This window comes from Paramacrobiotus metropolitanus, unplaced genomic scaffold (genome assembly GCF_019649055.1).
Source record: "Paramacrobiotus metropolitanus isolate TYO unplaced genomic scaffold, Prichtersi_v1.0 Parri_scaffold0000137, whole genome shotgun sequence".
In the NCBI taxonomy this organism is placed as follows: domain Eukaryota; kingdom Metazoa; phylum Tardigrada; class Eutardigrada; order Parachela; family Macrobiotidae; genus Paramacrobiotus; species Paramacrobiotus metropolitanus.
Genome location: NW_026570357.1, coordinates 78,893 through 84,892, shown reverse-complemented (window position 1 = coordinate 84,892; position 6,000 = coordinate 78,893).

Here is a 6,000-nt window from a genome sequence, read left to right as displayed (position 1 = left end):
TTTAAATAACAAAAGAAAATACTTATTGCGACAATTCCACGACATGCTCAATGGAGGATGAAGTGTTTGATGCTGTACAGCGTTGGTCCGATTACGATCTGGATGGTCGAAAGGAGCAGCTGTCCAGCATGAGGCATGCAGCAAAAATATACGCACTGCACAGGAAAAATTTTAAGTATCTGTAAAGCATTTTTGCAACAGCCTCGAATGAACGGCGTGATGTAAATAAATTCGTAAAATGTTACGTACTATTAATTAGTACAAAGCGCGTTTATCCTGTAAAATAGCAGATTACAACTGCATGAGTGCGATTTGCGCTCAGTGCACCGGAAGCAGGACTGTCGCTAGCTGCCACGCACTCAGCTTTTTTGACTTCTTAAGACGGTCCGAACCACTAATTCTATTTGCGCTGAAGCAACGTCAAAAACGTACATTGTACATATATTATGGAAAATTCAAACTGTGGCAATATCATCCCAAATAACATTCCTCATGCTGGTTTTTGTTACAGTAATTGTTCGTCTGGTTGATGATTAGTACGTTTCAGCTATTGATTAGTTCATTATCGAGAGGTGCACAATTCGAATATTGGGCAGCAAACATTGATTTCTCAGCGTCTCGCACAGATTATACGCGCATCTGGCGCTTCATTGCGGATATAAGTGGAATTGTAAGTATAATTTCGTGGTGTCATCGTTGTCATGCGTGTTTACGGAGAGAACGAACGACAGCAGCCGGTGTACGCGTGGTACACCGTGGACGTCCTTGTCGACGGCTTGTTACAGCACGGCGAAGTGGCCGCCGTAGCCGACAACGGAATGATCATTGATTTCGGCTGCGAAGCGCAGCGCGTCGATTACGGAGCCATGTACCATTCGCAGAGTCCCTTTGGTCGTCTGGAATTGGACGTATCTGTAGATCCCCACGTACAGGTCCTGGTGCGAGGTAGTCCCAAGGATCCGTGGAAATGGTACCCCGGACAGGCTCTGTCACTTGGAAAGGACTGCTACTTTGCCAATATGTTCATCGTGGAGATGCAGCTCTCCCACGGCGTCGTCAAGGAATTCCTGCCCGCAGATCAGGTGCGGCGCCCGCCCTTGAAGGCGGACTTAACTAGCCGCTGCGTGAAGGAAAATGATTACGTAGTCCGCGAATGCTCCTTGCCGGCAGCCTGGTCCGAGGGGCCGCCGGAGCTTCGGGAGATGTGTAAAGGAAATTTACCACGATCGCGCTGCACGGCGGTGCGGGGCAAAACGCTGTACTATGTTCAACGCTGGACCAGGTTACCGGTGCTGTACACCCATGAGCTGGTGCGTCGCTCAGTATAAATGTTCTCTTTGCCGAATACCACGAAACTCTACTCGGGATGGGTGACATTCTTTTATAACACCAACAAAGAAAACATACGACAATCCTAGTTACCAATAATATGTAGTTTTGTGCAAAACTCCATACGGCATACTGGCCAGTGGCCACTAATCTAAGACGATGTGCAGCCCATTTGAAAATTTTCAACACAAACTTACTGTAGTTAGTATGGTTCTTGGGGCGCTGCATTTTATGGATACTTGAAGTATATGTTTTAGTAGGCAATAGCCATCAAAGTAAAAAAAAATGCAAGGGCGGGCAAACTATATTACAGTTAGAATACTCGTATAAACACTAAAAAACAACCAAAATCTCTATCCATCCGCGGGTTAAACGGCAAGGTACTCATTGCCAGAGGCCGCCCAGAGCCAAACTAAAACCTTTTTGATAAAAGCAGTAGAACATGCTCCCCAGTTAATTCAAGAAACTTTCGGCCCATGAAATGTACCATTCCACTAAAAGCTGGGCCGAAAACCCCCAACGTTTCAGTCACTAAGGGTCAAAAAAGGTGTCGATTTTCCAGTGGAGAGTATTTCCTTTGCCTTTCCTTTGACAGAGCTGAAGCACTCTCACGCTCTGTAAGGCTGTATGTAAGCAGTAAACTATCTGTACACATTTCCCCACAACAGCATAAATGCCGTTGTGGGGAAATGGTTGACGCGTTTGGCTTACATGGCCTGTCGTGCATAAGAAGTCAAGGAAGGTTCAGGCGGCACCCCAGTCTGAACAGTGTAATCCAACGGAGTCTGGGTTCAGCAAAGGTGCCGACAATCTTGGAACCGCCCGGACTGAGCAGATTAGATGGGAAACGGCCGGATGGCTTATCACTCTTTCCTTGGAAAAATGGCCTTCCTCTGATTTGGGATGTGACGGTTGTTGACACGTTCGCTACGTCGTATGTAGCCAGTTCATCAGAAGCCGCGGGATCTGCAGCTGATGACGCGGAAACACGAAAAAGAAACCTTTACTCGGAACTGACTGATCGACACTTTTTCGAACCAATCGCCCTCGAAACGATGGGAAGTTGCGGCGGTAGTACCCGTCATTTCATCAACGAAGTTGGCCGACGCATTAAAGAGCAAACAGGAGAAGCGCGCGCCACCGAATTTTTGTGGCAACGTCTAAGTGTGGAAATTCAGCGCGGGAACGCTGCTTCTGTTCTGGGAACGGTTGGGTGTTCTAAACAGCTTGAAGAATTGTTCTTTTTGTTCTAAATTGGTTTACCAAGTTCAAGTGTAAATGGCTTTTAGCTTGTACAATTTGTCAATAAAGTTACTATGTTTTATCTGTACACCTCCTGTTTTCTGCTCCAAGTAAAACATTTCCGAATGAACTGGCAGGCTAACGAAAACGCGACCTGGATTGAATTTTTGCAGGAACAACTGTACATAGAGGTGAAGGAACTTTTTAACCAGAGAATCGTTAGGAATAATCTGACTGCAGCTGAAACGCGCAAGGACAGTGCCAGCGATATACTGATGTATCTGTATTTGCCATGCGAACTGCTGATCGAAGTCTTCGGTTCACTGGACAGCGTGAACCGCAGCCGTTGTCGGCGCACCTGCGCCCTGTGGAACGCTATCCTCACCACGGAGGCTTGTTTAGCCGATGTGTCGGTTGCCGGCGGAAAAAAGAGCGTCCTGTCGTCTCACAAGCAGCCTCTGTTCTGGACGCTGGCGTGCCTTCTTCACTGCCTCAACAGCACCACATCGAAGGTGACATTCACGCAGATGCGCATGGCCGATTGCGTCGCGGCTACCAAAATGATCGGCCATATTCTCGGCGACAGTAACCGCATCGGCACGCTGGTGTTCGCTCGGTGTTCTTTACGTGTTGACACTGGTCTGGATTTACCGTACATCATTGTCGGTCTCGGGTGGATATGCCGTATCGCGGAGCGCGCGTGCTGGCTGCAATGCCGTATTGTGGACCCGCTGCTGACTGCCGTGTGGTCGCACGAGACGGTCGTCTGTCAACCCGCAGAGCAGCTGTACTTGCAGCTGTGGAATCTTTTTGAGAAGCACGTGGTGCACGAACCCTTCCTCCTGACGGAGTTATCGAAGCAGCTTCGTTATATCGGAACAGATCAACGAAGAATAGCCGACTACCTGACCAGGGTATGTTTCCCCTTCCGTTCTGTTGAGCGGGAGTGGTAGACACAAATTGTTATAATTCGTTTTGTTTGCAGATTCTGTACGCTTATCAAAGCAGCGATCCGCGCTTGTCGGCGCGCTATGGCGGATATGAGTGGACGGCGGAGGAAATACGCACATTGGACCTGAAGGAGCTGAGCCAGGTGGCAGGGGCGGCGGTGCACGCTGCTGTGAAGAAAGCGCTCGGACCAAGCCGTATTTAAATACCGGTTGCGAAGATATTAGCAGTTTATCAAATTCGAATTTGGTCATGAGCTAAACAGCGTTCGTACACGCCGCCCGCACGTACATGTACACGGTGTTTCAGTGACTGTGATGTAGTTTCATAAGGCTGACCTGTGCTAGCAACTGGGATATAAAAATAAAATAAAAAACCAGTATCAGCTAGATGGTTTGTTTTCGATCTGCAAGTGTTTCTTCCCTTGAATTCTTACTGTAGCCTAGTTAGAATTGGGTTGTTCGCGTGTTGGCGGTGCCAGGAAGTACCATTGTATGAACTGGTATACCAATTTACCAATACCATTTACTGGCATTTAGCTGCATTTGGCTACATTAGCTCAAACACCCGGGGCGGTTCAGCGTACCGACGTAAGTCCTGGAAATTATCGCATTGGACAAAAACGAACGCCATACAGCCTGCGTTGCGCCAGTCAACTTACCATGAAATGCAACGCGGCTTTGAAATGAGGGGAAACTCCAAATTACGTAACGCGGCTTTGAAATGAGGGGAAACTCCAAATTACGTTCAGCAGCACCTAGTAAATATCAATCACAGCGGAAATCATGCGCTTGAGTTACGTTCCCTTGGATGTTTTTAAACTGCTGGTACTTTGTACACTGCTTGTTTTTTAACGAAGGTGAGATGTCTCGCTTTTTTTGGCTACTGGTTTGTGTGAGACTAAACTCTATAACAATTTTCTCATTTTTCCCGTATGATGAATTTAAATGTTTCTCCAGGGCAGCTTTAAAATCCCATACCAGACGGTCACCCTAGCCGAAAGTGGGCCACCTGCTCTGATGTAAATTAAATTAAATTTATTTTTCCCGTTTATAAAGGATATGCTTAATCTATTAAGAAGTAGAAAAAAAATCAAGTTTAGAAATATTGGAATATGCCGCTTCATGTACCCGTCAACGAATTCCGCTTTTTTAGATGGAGCATTTAGCTTTTCAAGGTCTGAAAATCGGTCTGGCGATCAAATGTTGAATTATGTTATTGAGTGCTGGGAAGTGGGAAAATCAAACAGCTTGCCGGCCGTCCCGCTTACGTTCTAAACCGCTTGCCAGTTCACCCGCGCACGGATGGCTGTTTGTTGTATTTCCGTTTCCGGTTGTGCTCAATAATGCTCATAGTTCATACTACCACGTTACTCTATGACGTTGCCGTGTAATAATACTTGTTAGTTATTAGTACTCGTAATAAAGCAGATTTTCCGTCAGACAGGCATGATGACGTCGCCTGACTCGCCTCTGGCCTGCTTGGATAGTGCCGTTCAGAAGCCGTTGGTCTTCACTGGAAGGTTCCTCTGCTCTTATTTTTGCATTCTGCTTCAGAAGGTTTTTATGCTATTTTTATTTATCTTGACAAAGATTAATAATGTAAAGGCTGACAAACGTTATTACTTCATATTGTATATCTGCAGCTCCCATAAAAATTCGAATTGTAACACAGATTTGAATGCGAAGATAACCGGAGTTGCAAAATTCTGCTGAGCCCAGCTGCGAAATGCGCGTTTACGAAGAGAACGAACGGCGCCATTCAGTGCACGCATGGAACGCCGTGGACGCGCTGGTCGACGGCCAGCTGCAGCACGGCGAAGTCGTCAACGTAGCCGAGAAGGGATTGATCATTGATTTCGGATGCGAGGCACAGCGCGCGCAGTTCGTCGAATACGGGAGCATTTTCCATTCGCTTATTCCCTCCAAGCGCTTGGATTTCTCTGTGGACCCTAACGTGGAAGTCCTCCTGCGAGCGAGCCGCAGCACTCCCTGGAAATGGTACCCCGGGAAAGTACTTTCCCTTGGAAAAGAGGCCTGCTTCGCCTATTTGCACCTCGTGCAGGTGCCGCTGCCTCACGGTGCCGTCAAGGAGTTGGTGCCCTGTGAGCAAGTGCGGCGACCGCCCTTGGAGGCAGACCTGGCCAGCCGCCGCGTAAGGGAGAACGAATACATCGTCGGCAACTGCTCCTTGCCGGCGGCCTGGTTCGTGGGATCCCCGTTGCTTCACCAGCTCTGTAAAATGAATTTACCACACGTGCACTGCACCGCGGTGCGGAATGAGACGCTGTACTACGTTCAGCGTTACGCCAGGAAACCGGCGTTGTATGCGCGGGAATTGGTGCGTCTTGCAACGTTGGATTTTTTATAAAATGTTTTTATCGTAAACCGGTAAAGTACATATGCCCTAGTCACTAGGGCGGCTGCCCTGAGTGCATTTATTCTAACTCAGAATGATTAACATTCTCATCATACAATCATA